This window comes from Procambarus clarkii, chromosome 49 (assembly GCF_040958095.1).
Source record: "Procambarus clarkii isolate CNS0578487 chromosome 49, FALCON_Pclarkii_2.0, whole genome shotgun sequence".
NCBI classification, from domain to species: domain Eukaryota; kingdom Metazoa; phylum Arthropoda; class Malacostraca; order Decapoda; family Cambaridae; genus Procambarus; species Procambarus clarkii.
Genome location: NC_091198.1, coordinates 26702878 through 26724742, shown reverse-complemented (window position 1 = coordinate 26724742; position 21865 = coordinate 26702878). Strand labels below are relative to the sequence as shown.

At 41.8% G+C, this 21865-nt stretch overlaps 3 non-coding genes across 3 annotated transcripts; 2 read left to right on the top strand and 1 right to left on the bottom strand.

Moving 5' to 3' along the window:
* The first annotated feature begins 464 nt into the window (after window positions 1-464).
* On the top strand, window positions 465-538 carry TRNAN-GUU (transfer RNA asparagine (anticodon GUU)). Its single transcript has one exon. It is a non-coding gene; the product is annotated as a tRNA-Asn (tRNA).
* Window positions 539-4371: 3833 nt separating this feature from the next.
* TRNAV-CAC (transfer RNA valine (anticodon CAC)) lies at window positions 4372-4444 on the top strand. The gene has a single exon. It is a non-coding gene; the product is annotated as a tRNA-Val (tRNA).
* Window positions 4445-17352: 12908 nt separating this feature from the next.
* On the bottom strand, window positions 17353-17426 carry TRNAN-GUU (transfer RNA asparagine (anticodon GUU)). The gene has a single exon. It is a non-coding gene; the product is annotated as a tRNA-Asn (tRNA).
* Window positions 17427-21865: the final 4439 nt, after the last annotated feature.

Here is a 21865-nt window from a genome sequence, read left to right as displayed (position 1 = left end):
GCGCTGTCGCAGGAACTCTCAGAACGAGGTTGAAGGCAACAAGGAACTGCCCCCAGGGGGCTCCAGCTCCGGAGTTAACCTCGAAGTTGGTAAAAGAAAGCACAGGGACTCCAACCCCAGAGTCTTTTTGTTGTTGTTACTCTTTTTTGTGGGGGGAAAGGAGGAAAATTAGGGAAGAAAGAAAAGGAAGAAACTTAGGAAAAATGGGGGAACCATTGACAAGCTGCCGGCTTCCCGTCTCCGTCGTGACCACTAGACACAAGGTTACTTTAGGCATTAGGACACTATTGGAATTCTCATCATCAGGAAAAGATCATCAAGGCAAATGGGGGGACCTTCGATAAGCCGCCGGCCTCCTGTCCTCATCGAGGCCACTATTAGTAGCTCTCAAACTCAGATAATTATTACACTTCGATAGCTAAGTAGTTCCGCCTTATTACAAATTTGTTTAGTATGTTCTTCAAGCCTCCGTGGCACAATTGGTTAGCGCGTTCGGCTGTTAACCGAAAGGTTGGTGGTTCGAGCCCACCCGGGGGCGATTATTTAGGCCAACTCTAGGGGTTGACCCCAGACAAGACCGACATAACTCACTTGACAGCGATGTCACACTTGGCCCCGTGATCCAGCCCGTCTTCCTCAAGTCTCCCAACGTCAACAAACTCTCGCGCGTAAGTGACCTTATCCTAACACAACAGAGAACGGCACAGTATGTCAACGTCGCCACCCATCCTCCTGTTTACACAGTAGTTGTTGTATATGCTCCATAGTACAAACGTTGACGTACTAAGTCATTACATAATAGTACTTACTGATCACTTTATAGTCTGAATTCTTAATTATAGTCTTAAATATAGACTCTTTATAGTCGGAAGTGAAGTATATAGCACTAATCACTTTATAGTCTGGAAAAATAAAGCTAAAAAATATATATATATTCCTAGGTCTAGTATAGCACACATATGTACGATATTAGGCCTCAAATAGCGTGTATTAGGCCTAGGAAGATTCAGTGAGTTTAGGTTGTCTTTGCAACATAAATACAAAACCTTTTCCGGTTTGTCTAATATCAATAGTAAAAATTTCTACTTTCTAATTGCGTTGTACGTCGATATATTTACTTTGGTCCTCATCGTTACTATAAGTACTACCAACACAAGAGGATGGGCTGCAGTTTCACGAGCCGCTACCATTTTCTAGTACGACAATTGTTGGTCTCGGGAAGAGTATTCGTCAAAAGGCGCCGTTCTATTAGGAGGACGGGATGAACATCTACATACCGAGTTTTGGCGGCATAACACAACAATTTAGAAAATAATATATAATTATAAACTGCCTCCCAGTCCTTTGGAGCTCATAAACTGTTTAATATGTGTAAAGTCGCCAAAGATTGAGATAACATGTTCGTAAGTACTTGCGTAACTGACTGATGAATCTCGGTCCAGACACTAAATATAATTCTTATGCTTGGAATGTTTACATGCAAGAAGAGTTGCTATAGACCTCAACAAACATGACAGATCAGCCTCAAGGGCTGAGTGGATCCCATACTTATCCTGTAGACCCCATGTATACCTATCCTGTGAGCGTTAGTGCCTCCAATACATGTCCTGTTCATGAGTGGTAGTGAACCCATACCCATCGTGTGCAGCAGTGATCACATACCCATGCTATGATGTATGTCATACCCAGCTTGCTGTGCACAGTAGCCATGATGTGCGCATCCCATGCGCAAGATTAGTACGTACTGGTGCGTTACTGCGCAGAAACACTGATACTTTTATTTATGAAGAAAATATTACCAATTATAATATTATAAAAGATGTATAAAATGTATCATCCAAATAATATGAGCAGCAGAGTGGCGCAGTGGAAGCGTGCTGGGCCCATAACCCAGAGGTCCGTAGATCGTAACTACGCTCTGCTACGAAGTTGTTTTAATGTAATAATAATGTTTTATATTACAAATGTAGGTACATAGCAGTCTCTGGCTACCCCCTTCAATATTAGTAATTACATATTACAGGTCGAGCTAGCTATATGTTTAAAAATAAAGGCACAATAACGAACGTGGGAGATTTGTACCTGAATTTACCTGTCTCTAGTGTCCTGTAATCCTGTAAATATTTCATTCAAAATGATCTGCTACCAGAAATTTTAGCCAAATATCCCCAGTTTGCTAACTGTAGCCTCTGTAACCCTTTCCACTACCGCCCACAAGATGGGTATGGGGTGCATAATAAATGAACTAAACTAAAGTAAACTAGTGTCCTCGACGGATAGTGGAAGCCATCAGCTTGTCAAAGGTCCCCCCCCCCATGGTTCATGAGGATTGTTTCTGTTTGGATTTTGAACTGAGGTAATATCTTGGTATTTAACGTGTGACGATAATCTCCTTCAAGAGATTGAGCCTGCTCTTCCCTCCAAAAATACGTCGTTACAAATATATAAAACTACTATGGAAGAAATGTCCAACAACACAACAACATCTCCAAGGTTTGACAGAGCGCAAAACGTATGCAGCCAGGAACACCTGCTTCACCTCAAACCGCCAAACTACCTGTCTTATTGCCGGCTCCTCGCTGATTGGCCGCCGGTCCAGCTGCTACTGCACTCACCCACCATACTACTTGATGTCTGGGGCCGCCATGACCTCAGTCTTCAGAATATTCAGTGCTTTCATACGGTTAACACTTCTTCCTGGTAGACTAAGCTGTGGCTTACGTGTACTAAGAGAGGTGATAGCTTAAAGCCAATATTCCTGCACCTCTCATTTTATTGTATATTGCACAGCTTGTTATTGCTCACTTGTCTTAACGTAACTTTTCATTTTGTCATTTAATTATTCTTATTATTTTGATTGATTGATTTTATTATACGAATTTGTATGTCCATTTTATTCATGTTTTGTTTATTTAACGTAATTAAAATTCCATTGTTAAAATTTACTTGTGTTTTGTGTGTCTTCTCCTTACCTTACCACAGACGAAGTTCCAGATTTTCTATTTTTTTTTTATTCTATGTGACGAGGCCATACCCCTAGCTTTGAACAGCCGAACACCAACGCGTTACCGTCACAAACGACTTCGCTAGTTAGACAATTCCATGGGATAACCCTAGTTTATAGTTTAGTTCATTTAATATGCATCTCATACCCGTCCTGTGGGCGGTAGTGGGAAGAGTTACAGAGGCACATAATGGGCTCAGGGACTGAACCCCACAATTCATTTACCTGAGCAAGTTAATCTTGCTAAGAGAGTTACAAAATTCAATGCACATCATCACATCAACAATGGGCTCAAGACCGCCCACAAGTACAGTTTCTAAATTAAGCAACTGACATGTGGAGAGTCCTACAGCGAGAAACATTTGTACGCTAACCAACTGTGTTACGGAGGCTACGCTCTCTAAAACCTTACAAATATTTCCTCCTGCTTCCTCCCGCTCTCTGAAGCTCTAGTAACATTTCTTTCCACTCTCTGAACATATAAAAATACTTCCTCCAACTCGTTCCCGCTCTCTGAAACCCTATTAATACTACCTTCTGCTACCTCCCACTTCCTCCCGCTCTCTGAAGCCTTAAAAATATTCCCTCCTGCTCTCTGAAGCCCTAATAACACCACCTCCTGTTTCCTCATGAAGCACATACCTTACAGATACTTACTTCCTACTGCTTCCTACCACTGGCTCCTGCTCTCTGAAGCCCTAAACTCATTTCCTCCTGCTTCCTCCCGTTCGATCCCGCTCTCTGAAGCGTTACAAATTATTTCTCCTGCTTCCTGCCACTCGCTACCGCTCTCTGAAGCCCTAATAACACTTTCTCCTGCTTCCTATAACAAATGTTCCAGAGATGTGTAAATATTTAATTCAAAATGATCTGCTACCAGAAATTTTGGCCAAATATCCTCAGTTTGCTAACTGTAGGTAGTAACTAATTGATTGTAAGCTATCCACCGCTGCCCACTGGATGGGGGATGGGGGGCGGTGTGCAGGACAAACATATCAATTGTGACACTAGCTCTCCACATTCAGTTGTTTAATTTAGAAACCGTACTTGTGGTCAATCACGAACCCATTTATGATGTGACGACTTATACTGAATTTTTTAACTAGCTTATCAAGATTGACGCTTGCTTAGCTAAGTGAATTGTGGGGTTCATGAGTCCCTGAGCCCATTATGTGCCTCTGTAACCCCTTCCACTACCTCCCACGAGAAGGGTATGGGGTGCATAATAAATGATCTAAACTAAACTTAACCTCTCATGTTATCGTGACGTCACACACACATATTATATCGTTGAAGGAAAACTATGTGCATCTCCGGTATCAATTAACCGGATTTGGTCCATATAATAACAGGTCACTATACTTCAGGTTTCCGTAGTGTAGTGGTTATCACGTGCGCCTCACACGCGCAAGGTCCCCGGTTCGATCCCGGGCGGAAACATTTGACTTTTTAAATGTTTGTTTTCATAACCCATTGAAATAAACTCCAAGTGAAAAAGTGTCCAACCCCTTGGGTCGAACGGTAGAGTGACGGTCTCGCTTCTTGCAAGGCGGCGTTCATCCCGACCGTCCAAGTGGTTGGGCACCATTCCTTCCCCCCGTCCCATCCCAAATCCTTATCCTGACCCCTTCCCAGTGCTATATAGTTGTAATGGTTTGGCGCTTTCCCCCTGATAGTTCCCTTCCCTTCCCTTCAAAGAGCTAAAATTAATAACAAAGAATATTGACAATATTTATTAAATCATAAAACTTATACCATTTTGTAATTTGCTAATACTACATTACACTAATTATTAATATTGAGAGTCATATAACTATATATTGTGGAGCAGAGTGGCGCAGTGGAAGCATGCTGGGCCCATAATCCAACTAGAGGTCCATAGATCGAAATTACGCTCTGCTACAGTCTAATTTTTTCCTACCATAACAAACCAAAAGAAATGTTTTTATCTTTAATGAATGCAATCTATCCTCCTGTACATTTTGTAACTATGTAAAACATCGTACATATAAATGAAATATTGACGTAATAGACAATTACATAGTAGAATTTGGTACTAATCACCTTATAGTCCGGAATAAATATAGCTAAAACCAAACATATATATTCCTAGGCCTAGTATAACATATATATGTACTATATCTGGCCTCAGTTAGCATGTATTAGACCTTGGATGGTAAGTTAAGTTTTATGAGAAACAAATACAAAGGTTCGGGCCAACCTTGCCTGAAACGCTTTGCGTAATAGTGGCTTTAGACATTGTATGTACAAGCTCTATCTATAAATCCAACATGTTTGTATCTGACCTTGTATGTATATACTTTACCTGAATAAACATTTGATTTGACAAAACCTTCGCCGGTTTATCCAAATTCACTAATACCAAATTCTACTATCCAATTGTCCATTACATCAATATATGTACGATGGAGGATGGATGTGTTGCTTATAGGCACTGCTATTAATATATCATAAGCTCCTACATAGATTACACACAGAAATCACAATAGCGTGATGCATCAAATGAACAAATCTACCAGGTCCGTGACGAGGGTTCAAACCTACGTCCGAGAGGATCCCAGACGCTGCCTTAATCGACTGAGCTACGACATGGTAAAAGAATTGCAACCACAAGTTCTTCTGACCGTACTTGGATCCTGCAGCCTCTCCGAGACACAAACCAGGATTTTACACAATTCCCCCCATGCACCCGAGCTCTGTCAGTAAGCCGTTCTACCTCTTCGCCCTTACTTTATTTTCTAGGATCCTCTCGGACGTAGGTTCGAACCCTCGTCACGGACCTTGTGGATTTCTACTACATAGATGTTATTACTGCACGGTTGTCTTAGGTTTGCTATTAATATAAATGCCGATATTTCTTAAAGTATTACAATTCGGCGGACACCGACTAGGCTATGACGCTCCCCTACCCAACATGACTCATCTTGGAAAGCTGGGCGAGGCTAGTCCCACCAAGTGTCTGGTCACCAACCTCGGATAAACATTCTATTTTATAGATATAGGTTATATAAATATATAGGGGTATCATCTTTGGTTGCGTTTGTAGGGACCCTCGACCTCGAAGAAGACGACATGCAGCATCCGGTTAAGCCTTGTGGGGCACCCGCGTACACTCACATATTGTCTTTTCATACCACCCCTTTTTTTTTTATTTTGTCATTTTATTTTATTTAAAATTTCATTACACAAAAAGGGTTACAACATTGGTTACATTCAAAGTACAAGACTTCTTATTACAGGTTGTAGAGTTCCTCCAATATATAGTTTTGTGTTAACTAACACTATTACATATATATTATTACCTATATCTTCTAGTCGTAGTAGTAGCAGGCATCCATCAGTCTCAGGAGACTATGGAGTTGTGCTCTGGTTGTCGGTCTGGAGTGGCCTCTCCAGGGCACAAAGCCAGGGTAGGTTGATACGGGGGAGAAGCTGTCAACCATGCAGCAGGTCCCCCCTCTCCACGGCGCCGAAAGTCTCCAATGGAAAGGCAAACGCCAATACGATTGGTTCCAGCGCCGTCGCAGGAACTGTGAGCTCCGGAGTTGACCTGGAAGCTGGTGAAGGGACTCATAACCCGGAGACCGCCGTGGTCGGGGCCGGAGAAGAACCACCCCAGCAAGTGCAAGAACGCCCCCAGCCTCCTGAAGCAGAGCCTGGGGCTGCTAGAGCCCAAGGAGGAGGACTTCAGAGTCCCGCACCTACGGGTTCCAGGCGTAGTTCAATAACTAACTGATAAACATAACTTTAATATTGATTCATTAACTAAGTTCAATAACTAATTGATAAACCTTAAAGAACTGGTGAGAACAACTGTGTACACTTCAGTTTGCTTAAATTTATTAGATCTGTGCTGCTTATAAAATACGTTTGTGTTCGATCCCCGATGGTCCCAGTGCTTCATGGGCACCGTTACTCCACTCCGTCCTCTCGCTTCTTGCAAGGTCTGCGTTCTATCCCCGATGGCCCAAGTGTTAGCTTTCCATTCCTTCACTTCGTCCTTATATATCCCAGATGATCTTAATATCCCTTCCAAGTGCTGTATAATCATACTGGCCTAGTACTTTCACCTCATAATTACCTTACCTTACCTCGCTTCCTCAGAGACTTTTCCTTCCTGATTTTGTCTTCACATGTCTCAGTTGTCAGTTGATGATGTATGATGAAGTGGATGAATGTATGACTGTTGAGTTCTTCATTAAGCAGGAAGAGTCGTGGCCAGACTGGGAGGTCGGACCCGGTGTTCACGCGGTCACCAGTTCCAACTCTCAGTGGCTGACATTTCCTTTTTTCATTTAGTTACATAATGATACAGTTTTAATTATTTATTCGCAGTTTTCATTTATATAATCACATTTTAAATGTTCAATCTCGTTAAGTTTGTCAATTACAGCAACTTTATTATATATGTTAAATAACATTTTATTTAATCTAACAGTTTGTTCATTCAGTCACATTTTATTTATTCATTTATTTTATATACATCTATTTAATCACTTGTTAGTTATTTGTTTTCTATCACCTTTTGTTTATTTATTCAATCACTAACTTTTATAAAATTTACATATTTGCAATAAAACATTAATGTCTGGCAAGAATACAACGTTAAACACTTGATGGGAATTTGAGTTGTGAGTGTTGCATCACAATAATTACACGATGATAGTTGCAAAATTGCAACGCTGTAAACTGTGCTTTGAGTGTTACAACACAACAATGACGCGGTGTGAGTGTTGCAAGGCAATAACCTCTTGTTACAGTTACAACATAAATAATGTGTTCTGAATGTTGCAGTACTTATAAATATAATTGCGTGTTGCAACATTGAAATAACGTGTTGTGATGTTGCAACAAAGAAATAATGTGTTGTATTGCAATGCAGGTATAATGTGTTGTATTGCAATGCCGGCATAATGTGTTGTATTGCAATGCAGGTATAATGTGTTGAAACGTTACATTACAGTAATAACATGTTGCAACCCTCACAGTATGTTATTTATGAGTGACAATCCTGGCTACGTATTGTTTTGTTGCAACACTCACAACACGTTTTATTTTGCAACACTCGCAAAACTCCTTCTTGTGTTCAAACACTTATAACTTTTCATTTCAGTGTTGCAACACTCACAACACCTTATTCAAATTCTCAACACTCACAAAACCTTATCTATGTGTTGCCACACCCAAAACACGCTATTCTTGTACGTTGCAACACGTGCAGCATGTGTGTGTGTGTGTGTGTGTGTGTGTGTGTGTGTGTGTGTGTGTGTGTGTGTGTGTGTGTGTGTGTGTGTGTGTGTGTGTGTGTGCAATCGTTTGAAGTCTATATTTTTGGATATGTATTTGACAAGTTTTATCTAAAGTCTGGTTTTCCTTCAGGAGTCTTTCCTCTCTTGAGTAAATAAACTTATATTATCAAAACCTTTTAAATGTCATAAGATATTGAAAGGAATATAAGATAATTACCTAAAGAATACTATAATATTACCATAATTACCTGAACTATTACTATAATATTACCATAATTTCTTTAATTATTACTATAATTTTACAAAAACTACCTAATTATTACTATAATATTAACATGATTGTCTTTATTAGTACTATAATTTTGCCATAATTACCTTAACTAGAAGTAGGCATCGGTCAACCCCGTGCGGGTTATGGAGTTGTGCCCTGGGTGTCTAGTTGTTATAGTGTAGTTGGATGCTGCGCCTGCTGTGGCTGTGAAGGCCAACCCGAGAATGACAGTCCTAACTGCAGCGAGTGCAGGTAAACGCCGAAGCGGGTGCGTCTGACAGTGGTCGAGACCTCCTCTGCTGATGTCGATGCTCATCTGCTTGAGGTCGCGTTTGCTGCCGTCTTTGAAACGCAGCTGAGGTCTTCCGGTGGGTCTCCTTCCTGATGCCAGTTCTTCATACAAGAGGTCCTTTGGTATGCGGCCATCTTCCATATGTGTGACATGTGCCAGTCATCGCAAGTGTCTCTGTTTCAGGAGAGTGAATATTGAAGGGACTCTTGTTCCCTCGAGTCCTGTATTCTTGGTGACGTGGTCTTTCCATGTGATATCAAGGATGCGTCTCAGGTCCCGCATGTGAAAAGTATTGAGCCGTCTCTCCTGGCGAGAGCGCAGGGTCCAGGATTCCAAGCCGTAGAGAAGTGTACTCACCACACATGCCATGAAGACTTGTGCCTTGGTGTGCACTGTCAGTTTGGCATTTTCCCAAATGCGCTTTGTGAGCCTGGCCAATGTAGTTGCGGCCTTCCCGATACGCCTGTTGAGTTCAGTGTCCAGAGAAAGGGTGTCTGAGATTGTGGAGCCCAGGTACACAAACTCGTGAACTGCCTCCAGCACATAGTCTGCTATGTTTACAGGGTAGCTCATTGACGTCTTGTCCCATCACCTGTGTCTTCTTCAAGCTGATTGTCAAGCCAAATGCGGAACAGGCTGCGGCAAAGCGATTTAATAGCTGCTGCAGGTCTTCTGTGTGCATGATCGCTTCGTCGTCGGCGAAGAGGAACTCCCTGAGGATTCGCATCTGTACATTTGTCTTTGCTCGGAGTCTGGATAGATTATAGTTCTATCAGATCTTGTTTGGAGATAGATGCCCTCTGTGGTTGTTTCAAAGACATGCTTGACGAGGATCGCGAAGAAGAGGCCAAACAGGGTTGGAGCAAGAACGCACCACTGTTTAACACCACTCTTGATGTTGAATGGTTCAGAAGTTGAGCCGTCGTACACGACCGTGCCCTTCATGTCCTTGTGGAACGATTGTATCATGCTGAGTAGGGTGGGTGGGCAGCCAATTTTGGCCCAGATCTTAAAGAGTCCGTCCCTACTCACGAGGTCGAAGGCCATTGTAAGGTCAATGAAGGCGATGTACAAGACTTTTCTCTGCTTCCTGCACTTTTCTTGAAGCTGTCTCAGGGTGAACACCATGTCAGTGGTCGACCTCTGCTCGGAAACCACATTGTGACTCAGGGTACACTCTTTCAGCAAGAATCTGAAGCCTGACCAAGACGACCCTGGCGAAGAGTTTGCTGACGACGCTAAGGAGGGAGATGCTACGATTGTTGTTTACATCGCTTCTGTCACCTTTATTTTTGTAGAGAGTGATGATGTTTGCATCTCTCATGTCTTGTGGCACCGAGCCCTCCCTCCAGCACTGGCACAGAAGTTCATGAAGCTCAGTTTTAAGTGTTCCACGAGCGCACTTGAGAACTTCAGGCGGAATCCCGTCGTCTCCTGGGGCCTTCCCTGAGGAAAGTGAATCCAATGCTTTCTCAACTTCTTCCACAGTCGGTTCAAGGTCAAGTTCTTCCATGATGGGCAGGTACTTGATTGCATCCAAGGCTTCTACGCTGACCAAGTTCTTTCTGGAGTAGAGTTCGGAGTAATGCCCTACCCAGCGATTCATCTGTTGATCACGGTCTTTATACATCTCTCCGGTGGCTGACTTCTGAGGAGCCGTCCTGTTTTGTGTAGGGCCTGTTGCCTGTTTGATCCCTTCGTACATGCCTCCTATGTTGCCAACAGTGGCCGCAGTCTGGATGCTGGAACAGAGTCGGAGCCAGTAATCGTTAGCACAGCACCTCACAGTTTGTTGAACTCTACTGCGGGCAGTACGGAGGGCCTGTAGGTTCCTTTCTGAGGGCAGGTTTTTGTAGGATGAGAGAGCTCGTCTCTTTTCCTCTACAAGGGGTAACAGTTCCTCTGCACTGGCCTCGAACCAATCTGCTGACTTGTTCTGCCTCTTACCGAAGATGGATATGGCAGTTGTAACACGGGACGGTATTGGCTCTACTCTGTCCTTTACCCTGTCCGTGACTATGCTTACTGAAACTTAAACCGAATTCCAAAGGACCCCAGAGTATACTCTATAGCCGAGTCCCACGCCACTTGGTCTTAGCCGTTTGACCGGCTAAGCTTCTATAGTCACGTGACGTCGTACTAGGTTTTCTAGCAAACTCAAGGGATCGTCAAGACACCCTTGGTTTGGTTGCAGGTAGAGAGTTTAAGAGAACACCAACTCCTACTCAGGTTAAACGCCTCCTAAACAAAAGTACTCAGGACACACGGAACAAAATTACTTATGTTGTGCAAGTGTTTAACGATCTTAAATGTTACCTTAATTCCCTTGACACTTAACCATGGCTCATCAAACAAAAACAATTAAGTTTCTTTCTTGGAATATTCGAAGTGTTTATCTTCGGATAAATAACGTAACCTTGTATGCTAAAATGAGAGACGTGGATGTGATCTGTTTACAGGAACCATATACGTCCACAACTATCAAGAAGGTCCCACCCAGGATACCTGGGTATATAGCATACAACAACGATATTGGAACTGGTCTACTCACGTATATTAAGAGTGGATTAATCTGTAAACTAATTAAAAATCACAGGAGTGATAGTATACATTATCAAAAATTCAAATTACAAACTGCAAATAGCCATTTCCTACTGTATAACATATATGGACGATGTAGTGTACTTAAAGCAGACCTGCTACCGACACCTACAGGTAACACAGCTATGTTATGTATGGGTGACTTTAATGCTCGTCACACTGCTCTTGGTGATGTTCAGTGTAACAATAATGGAAGGGTCTTCTTGAAATACCTTAATGATCATAATATTACTGTGTATGATACTGATAAACAGACCCATTTATTGGGGGTAGACTAGATTATGTGATTATATACAGCCTAGTAGATAGCAACGTTAACGTTCAGCTCATCCCAGAACTAGTAAGTGATCATTTTGCAATATATTATGAATACAATGTGGCGGATATTAGGTCCAGTCCTCATTCTAGAGTTAAAATTAACATTCCAGACAATCTTAAACAGCACTTTAAGGCTTATGTACATAAATGGTACACTGGGTATACACCTGTATCACTGGACCACTTTTACAATGATCTTGTCAGTATCATTACCAGTTATTATGATACCTGGGTTAAATCAAGGAAAAAAAGAACACTCGTTCTTCCTCATGGACAGAGGATCCTATTATTATTGCAGAGCTAAAGTGCTTCAGCTGCTGACTGTTATAAACGAGACAAAACAGCTGACAATTTACTTGCATTCCTTAATGCCAACAGAGATTTTCGCGAGCTTAAGGGTCAAGTTAAGAACACATATTGGGAACAATTCCTACAAGGTATCAATAGAACTACAACATTATCGGAAATGTGGAACAAAATTAAAAACATTACCAAACCTTCAGCCCCAGTTCAGCTTCATCATACTCCTGCAGAATATGCTGACATGCTCTTAGCTCAATGGTCTAGTGTCTCACAAATTTCTTCCTTACCCCCAGATATACAGCAGCATTTAAGACATACCAACATTAACAGAAACTCTAATATTGAAATAGCACGCTCCTCACCAGATTTAACAGATCAGTTTCCAATAACCCCCTTTGAATTAACATCAGCATTAGGAAAACCTAAGCACACTGCCCCTGGTGAGGATGGTATAACTTATAACACCTTGAGCTTACTGAATGATGTCCCTAGCCACCCTCTGCTTGACCTCTATCAAATGAGTCTCTCACAAGGTATCTTGCCAAAGAAATGGACACAAAGTCTCATAATACCAATTCCTAAACCTAACTCTCAAAACTTCAGACCCATTTTCCTTACATCTTGCATGTGTAAAGTCTTGGAGAGAATTGTTCTCAATCGTGTCATGTTTCAGGTCAAAGAAAAACTGGCCTCAAACCTATATGGGTTCATGCCCAAGTGTAGCACACAAACATGCTTTGCTGAATATTTTGTAAACTCCCAGGATGGGACACAGGCAGCCTTTATGGACCTAAAGTCAGCTTTCGATGTAGCGAATGGCGAAATAATATTAGAACAACTTGCTGAATTTGGAATCAAAGGTAATCTTCTGAGTTGGATAAAGAGCTACCTATCCAACAGGCGTGCTAGTGTCCTATTTAAAGGAGTTAAAAGTACAAGAACAGATGCATTCGAACTAGGCACACCTCAAGGTGGTGTCCTAAGCCCTATGCTCTTCAATATACTTATGCACAAACTTATCCATGACATACCTATACAACCTACGGAAACTGTTATATGTTATGCTGATGATATTTGTATTATGGCACACAGTAAACCAAGGCTACAAGTGTTACTTGATGCATTCTCCAAAAAAGTAGTAGAATGTGGCCTCATAATCTCTGTTGATAAAACAAGGGTTCATATTCCCCATTCTCTTCATGTTAACTATACTATTAATGGAGTGCCCGTGGAGACTTGCGAGTCTTATAAATATCTTGGAGTCGAGGTTAATGATACAAATCTCGTCAGCAACCTGCGTAAAAAACTAGTTGAGCGTCTTAAACCTCTCAAAACTCAAGTTGGCAAAGGATTTGGCATTAACATAAAATATGCTCGTAGTTTTTATATTGCCTTTATACGATTTGTTGTTGATTATTATGCCTTGCATCTTCTTAATTTTTATCCTAAATAATTACAAGGCCTAGATGTAGTACAGAATGATGCCATGCGCATCATCCTGAGTTGTCCTAGAACTGTCAGAATTGTTAACATAAGAAAGGAACTAAACTTACCTTCCATTTACGAAAGAATAGTTCTACTTAGTACTATGTTTTGCGCCAAAACTTTGAAAAATAATGGTCCCCCCAGCTCTATTCAAATTAAATTGAGATCCATTCTAAACAATTCTGACTGTTCCCTCAATCCGCCGCAAAAAGCTCCCTACAGTGTGTGGCTCAGTTGTTGTGCCTATAATCTTCAAAAACTGAATGTGTCTCTTAACCCTGATAAAACTGTTCACTATATTCCCCCTTGGAAAGATGTGGAGGTCTCTCTGCATTATACTCCCATCAGTGTAAAACAAATGTATAACACTGACATTTTGAGATGTATAACATTAGAAGCTATTGGCAGTCATCTTCAAATTCTCAAACCGACTGAATCCTATGCCTTTACTGATGGCTCTGTGCAGTTAGGCACTGGTAGAACAGGTTGTGCATGTGCAGTGTATAAAGGGAATGAAATGATCATGACTAGTACACAGAGATTGAACAACTGGGCAAGCACGACACAGACCGAGCTATTGGGTATTTATCTAGCCACTGAATACCTTAAGCTCAATGGTGGTGGAGTTATTTTCTGACTCTAAAAGTGCTCTGCAGTCCTTAAATAACCCATCACAATGTATGTCGGAAGTAGCTTGTAATATTAAATGGAATGTAATTTTTGCCAATGATAATAACTCTTGTATAAAATTTGTGTGGATCCCATCCCATGTTGGAGTTGGAAAACATGACTTTGTAGATCAATTGGCCAATGAGGCTTGCAGGAAAGAAAACATTGATTATGACTTTGGACTATCTAATGCAGTTATTAGAAACATACAAATTAAAGAAATTAATTCAGATTTAGAAGAACTAAGAAATGCCCAGAGACCTGAAAACTGCAGTATTAAAAGTTATGACAAGTTTTGTAATAATAGGTATTTGTATGGTCAGCACAGTAACCGGACCAGGCAATGTGATGTAGTCATTGCGCGAATTCGCCTTGGCTATAGACACATCTGGCAGGTTAGTGAGGCTGAGCCACTACCAGAATACTCAGATTGTAAACTCTGTGATAAACCTTTAATGCATTCACTAGAACACTATATTGATGAATGTGAAACCGTAAAGGACTTTAGACCTCCTGGCTTCTTGTACCACCAACTGTGTAACTATTTTATTGACTCAGGTGTTCTGGACGACATCCTAACAATTTACCCAAAATTTGCTTGTCCATTTTAAAGAATGAAGAACAATTTTTATTTATATTACTTCTAAGCTGTATCACTTATGAACCCATCCCTGCCCTTGTGTGGCAGTGCACAATAGAAAGTTGTTTTCACATATCCATACATTAAAACATTGATTGTAATCATGATATATATGTGCTTCAGCCTACAGTTTAGACCTATTGTCTTATGTATGACCCTCTGTCCTGCGTAACAGTGAATACCAGCATTATCCTCACTTTAATAAGACTATCAAAATCCTCAGATTAGGCAAAATTGTAATTAATTTTGTCAATAAAGATGTTAATAATAAATAATTTCGATGGCGGGAGCGGGCGGTAAGAAGCAGGAGGAAATATTTGTAAGGTTTTAGAGAGCGTAGCCTCCGTAACACAGTTGGTTAGCGTACAAATGTTTCTCGCTGTAGGACTCTCCACATATCAGTTGCTTAATTTAGAAACTGTACTTGTGGGCGGTCTCGAGCCCTTGTTGATGTGATGATGTGCATTGAATTTTGTAACTCTCTCAGCAAGATTGACTTGCTCAGGTAAATGAATTGTGGGGTTCAGTCCCTGAGCCCATTATGTGCCTCTGTAACTCTTCCCACTACCGCCCACAGGACGGGTATGGGGTGCATATTAAATGAACTAAACTATAAACTAGGGTTATCCCATGGAATTGTCTAACTAGCGAAGTCGTTAAATACCAAGATATTACCTCAGTTCAAAATCCAAACAGAAACAATCCTCATGAACCATGGGGGGGGGGGGGGGGACCTTTGACAAGCCGATGGCTTCCACTATCCGTCGAGGACACTAGTTTACTTTAGTTTAGTTCATTTATTATGCACCCCATACCCATCTTGTGGGCGGTAGTGGAAAGGGTTACAGAGGCTACAGTTAGCAAACTGGGGATATTTGGCTAAAATTTCTGGTAGCAGATCATTTTGAATGAAATATTTACAGGATTACAGGACACTAGAGACAGGTAAATTCAGGTACAAATCTCCCACGTTCGTTATTGTGCCTTTATTTTTAAACATATAGCTAGCTCGACCTGTAATATGTAATTACTAATATTGAAGGGGGTAGCCAGAGACTGCTATGTACCTACATTTGTAATATAAAACATTATTATTACATTAAAACAACTTCGTAGCAGAGCGTAGTTACGATCTACGGACCTCTGGGTTATGGGCCCAGCACGCTTCCACTGCGCCACTCTGCTGCTCATATTATTTGGATGATACATTTTATACATCTTTTATAATATTATAATTGGTAATATTTTCTTCATAAATAAAAGTATCAGTGTTTCTGCGCAGTAACGCACCAGTACGTACTAATCTTGCGCATGGGATGCGCACATCATGGCTACTGTGCACAGCAAGCTGGGTATGACATACATCATAGCATGGGTATGTGATCACTGCTGCACACGATGGGTATGGGTTCACTACCACTCATGAACAGGACATGTATTGGAGGCACTAACGCTCACAGGATAGGTATACATGGGGTCTACAGGATAAGTATGGGATCCACTCAGCCCTGGAGGCTGATCTGTCGTGTTTGTTGAGGTCTATAGCAACTCTTCTTGCATGTAAACATTCCAAGCATAAGAATTATATTTAGTGTCTGGACCGAGATTCATCAGTCAGTTACGCAAGTACTTACGAACATGTTATCTCAATCTTTGGCGACTTTACACATATTAAACAGTTTATGAGCTCCAAAGGACTGGGAGGCAGTTTATAATTATATATTATTTTCTAAATTGTTGTGTTATGCCGCCAAAACTCGGTATGTAGATGTTCATCCCGTCCTCCTAATAGAACGGCGCCTTTTGACGAATACTCTTCCCGAGACCAACAATTGTCGTACTAGAAAATGGTAGCGGCTCGTAAAACTGCAGCCCATCCTCTTGTGTTGGTAGTACTTATAGTAACGATGAGGACCAAAGTAAATATATCGACGTACAACGCAATTAGAAAGTAGAAATTTTTACTATTGATATTAGACAAACCGGAAAAGGTTTTGTATTTATGTTGCAAAGACAACCTAAACTCACTGAATCTTCCTAGGCCTAATACACGCTATTTGAGGCCTAATATCGTACATATGTGTGCTATACTAGACCTAGGAATATATATATATTTTTTAGCTTTATTTTTCCAGACTATAAAGTGATTAGTGCTATATACTTCACTTCCGACTATAAAGAGTCTATAATTAAGACTATAATTAAGAATTCAGACTATAAAGTGATCAGTAAGTACTATTATGTAATGACTTAGTACGTCAACGTTTGTACTATGGAGCATATACAACAACTACTGTGTAAACAGGAGGATGGGTGGCGACGTTGACATACTGTGCCGTTCTCTGTTGTGTTAGGATAAGGTCACTTACGCGCGAGAGTTTGTTGACGTTGGGAGACTTGAGGAAGACGGGCTGGATCACGGGGCCAAGTGTGACATCGCTGTCAAGTGTGTTATGTCGGTCTTGTCTGAGGTCAATCCCTAGAGTTGGCCTAAATAATCGCCCCCGGGTGGGCTCGAACCACCAACCTTTCGGTTAACAGCCGAACGCGCTAACCAATTGTGCCACGGAGGCTTGAAGAACGTACTAAACAAATTTGTAATAAGGCGGAACTACTTAGATATCGAAGTGTAATAATTATCTGAGTTTGAGAGCTACTAATAGTGGCCTCGATGAGGACAGGAGGCCGGCGGCTTGTCGAAGGTCCCCCATTTGCCTTGAAGATCTTTTCCTGATGATGATAATTCCTATAGTGTCCTAATGCCTAAAGTAACCTTGTGTCTAGTGGTCACGACGGAGACGGGAAGCCGGCAGCTTGTCAGTGGTTCCCCCATTTTTCCTAAGTTTCCTCCTTTTCTTTCTTCCCTAATTTTCCTCCTTTCCCCCCACAAAAAAGAGTAACAACAACAAAAAAGACTCTGGGGTTGGAGTCCCTGTGCCTTCTTTTACCAACTTCGAGGTTAACTCCGGAGCTGGAGCCCCCTGGGGGCAGTTCCTTGTTGCCTTCAACCTCGTTCTGACAGTTCCTGCGACAGCGCTGGACCCTGTCTTAGTGGCGTTTGCCTTTCCAATTGAGACGTTCTGTGTTGTGGAGAGGGAGACCTGCTGCATGGGTGACAGCTTCTCCCCCGTATCAACCTACCCTGGCTTTGTGCCCTGGAGAGGCCACTCCAGACCGACAACCAGAGCGGAACACCATAGTCTCCTGAGACAGATGGACGCCTACTACTTGGATGGTCCACCAGTTTTTACATTCTTGTAAAGCCACTAGCACGCATAGCGTTTCGGGCGGGTCCTTTATCCTAATATGACTAATTCATAAGATTACTATTAATCTTAATTAATAACTCCAGAATACGACCAGTCAAATGATTAAGGATTGGAACCCAGTCAATCCTCCCCGGCCAGGATACGAACCCAGACTAAAATGTTCGCGAAGTGCGGGGGCTAGTGTTTCACCACTGCTCCACGGGGACCAGTCATTGAAAGTTGCACAACAATTGTGAACTCTAATAAGAAAGTCAACTTTGCTTTCAAGGAAAATAAAGTTATTGAACTGTAAACATCTCTGGTGCGGCCACATTTGGACTGCTGTATCAAGCATAGAGGCCTCAGCTTCAGAACATATCTGCTGTGGAGAAAGTACAACACAGAGCGACAAAAAGCGTCTCAGAACTAAATGGGCTCCCATACCAGGAACGGTTGAGGGCCCCAGGACTAACGCAGCAAGCCAGACGGGGCATGGTGGCTCCCATACCAGGAACGGTTGAGGGCCCCAGGACTAACGCAGCAAGCCAGACGGGGCATGGTGGCTCCCATACCAGGAACGGTTGAGGGCCCCAGGACTAACGCAGCAAGCCAGACGGGGCATGGTGGCTCCCATACCAGGAACGGTTGAGGGCCCCAGGACTAACGCAGCAAGCCAGACGGGGCATGGTGGCTCCCATACCAGGAACGGTTGAGGGCCCCAGGACTAACACAACAAGCCAGACGGGGCATGGTGGCTCCCATACCAGGAACGGTTGAGGGCCCCAGGACTAACACAGCAAGCCAGACGGGGCATGGTGGCTCCCATACCAGGAACGGTTGAGGGCCCCAGGACTAACGCAGCAAGCCAGACGGGGCATGGTGGCTCCCATACCAGGAACGGTTGAGGGCCCCAGGACTAACACAACAAGCCAGACGGGGCATGGTGGCTCCCATACCAGGAACGGTTGAGGGCCCCAGGACTAACACAGCAAGCCAGACGGGGCATGGTGGCTCCCATACCAGGAACGGTTGAGGGCCCCAGGACTAACACAGCAAGCCAGACGGGGCATGGTGGCTCCCATACCAGGAACGGTTGAGGGCCCCAGGACTTACACAGCAAACCACAGTATACAGAACAGCGTACAATATACAGAACCCCGTACAGTATACAGTATACAGAAGAGTGTACAGTATACCGAAGAGTGTACAGTATACAGAACAGCATACAGTACAGCGTACAATATACAGAACAGTGTACAGTGTATGGAATAGAGTACAGTATACAGGACAGTGAACAGTATACAGAACTCCTTACAGTATACAGAACAGTGTACAGTATACAGAACAGCATACAGTATACAGAACAGTGTACAGTATACAGAACCCCGTACAATATACAGAACACTGTACATTATACAGAACAGCGAACAGTATACAGAACCCCCATACAGTATACAGAACAGCGTACAGTATACAAAACCCCGTACAATATACAGAACCGTGTACAGTATTCAAAACCCTATACAGTATATAGAACAGTGTTCAGTATACAGAACAGTGTACATTATACAGAACAGCGAACAGTATACAGTATACGGACCAGCGTACAGTATACGGAACAGCATACAGTATACAGAACGGCGTACAGTATACAGAACAGCATACAGTATACAGAGCAGTGTACAGTATACAGAACCCTGTACAGTATACAGAACCCTGTACAGTACACAGAACAGTGTACAATATACAGAACCTTGTACAGTATACAGAACCTCGTACAGTATACAGAACAGTGTACAGTATACAGCACCCCATACAGTATACAGAACACTGTACCAATAATCCTGTCCAATAACGATGGTCTGCTTTCAGCCACTGATACTGCTATTGAATTCAATAGGTTCTTCTCATCCATTGGGTCATCCCTTGCTAATGATATTCCATCTTCCAGTACTAATGTTCAGGACTATCTTACAGGTAACTACCCACAGTCTCTGTACCTAACGCCCGCTAATTCCACTGATGTAAATGAGGTAATCCTTTCACTTAAGACCAAGCCTAGTGCCCTTTCGGAGATACCAATTCTAATCCTGCCTAACTTGTCTAAAATATTTGAAAAACTAATCTACAAGCAGCTTTACTCCTATCTAGCCAAACACAATATACTTAGCTCATGTTAATATGGCTTTAGACCCCCAAAAAAGCATTAACGATGCACTTATTAGTACGATTAACTTGATACATGCAGCTCTTGATAAAAATGAGTTCCCTGTTGGGTTATTTGTGGACCTGCGTAAGGCTTTTGACACTGTCAACCACCAAAACCTTCTTCTTAAATTACATCATTATGGAGTCAGAGGTCACTCCTTGCAGTACCTTCAATCTTACCTTACTGACAAGCTCTAATATGTTTCTGTGAATAATTCAATTTCTTCCACCCTACCCATCAACATTGGTGTTCCTTAGGGCAGCATACTTGGCCCTCTCCTCTTTCTCATCTACATTAATGACCTTCCAAATGCTTTTCAACACCTCAAACCAATTCTATTAGCTGACGACACAACCTTCATCTTCTCCAGTCCTAACCCTCTTGCTTTAATTGTCACAGTGAATACTGAACTAAATAAAGTCCGTCTCTGGCTAACTGCCAACAAACTCACCCTCAACATTGACAAAACTTTCTATATTTTGTTTGGCAATAAATCCTCAAATCAAATTAATCTAAGGATAAACAATATTCAAATTTGTAACAAAGTAGATGACAAATTCCTTGGTGTTCTCATAGACCACAAGCTGAATTTCCAGGGACACATTCTAAATATATCAAAAAAAGTTTCAAAAACTGTTGGCATTCTTTCTAAGATCAGATATTATGTACCTCGCCCTGCCCTGGTGATGCTCTATTACTCTCTCATCTATCCTTATCTCAATTATGGTATTTGTGCTTGGGGTTCTACTACATAAAATCATTTATGCCCTCTAATTATTAAACACAAAGCTGCTATTAGAACAATATCTAACTCTGGCCCCAGACAGCACTCGGTACCCTTACTCAAATCTTTAAATATGTTAGATATTAAGTCACTGTACATCCTCTCATGTGTACTCAATATATTTAAAACTCTGAACTGCAATGTCAATCCTGAACTTAGAAGCTTCCTAGAAGGTTGTAACAGAACTCATGGGCATCGCACCAGAAACAAATACCTATTTGATATTCCAAGAGTGCGACTTAACCAAACTAGAAATGCTCTACAATTCATGGGACCCAGAATGTGGAATGACCTTCCCAATCATGTCAAAGACTGTACCTCCCTCAACCAGTTAAAGAGTAAAACCAAGTACTACCTAATTAACTCCATGTACCCTACCTTACCCCCTAAATGTCAACCCATGTCTTGCTATTTTTTTTAAACAATGCTGTCTGTTTACCAACTTGTACAATTGCTGATTTCTGCCATATGTTCCCCCCTTTTTTATTTTTTTTCAACATAATTTATACCAAATCCCAATTACTATTAAGTTTTAGTCTAAGTTCCCCCCCCCCCCACACCTTGCCCGAAACGCTTTGCGTACTAGTAACTTTAGGTATTGTATGTATTAGCTCTATTTATAAATCCAACATTATGTTCGTAAATCAACTATGTATGTACTTCCCTGAATAAAATTTACTTTACTTTACTTACTTTACCAGTAATAGAAGACAAACGACCCTGCCAATGGGCAAGGATTGAGGAATGAATAACTGGGTAGAAGTTGGAATA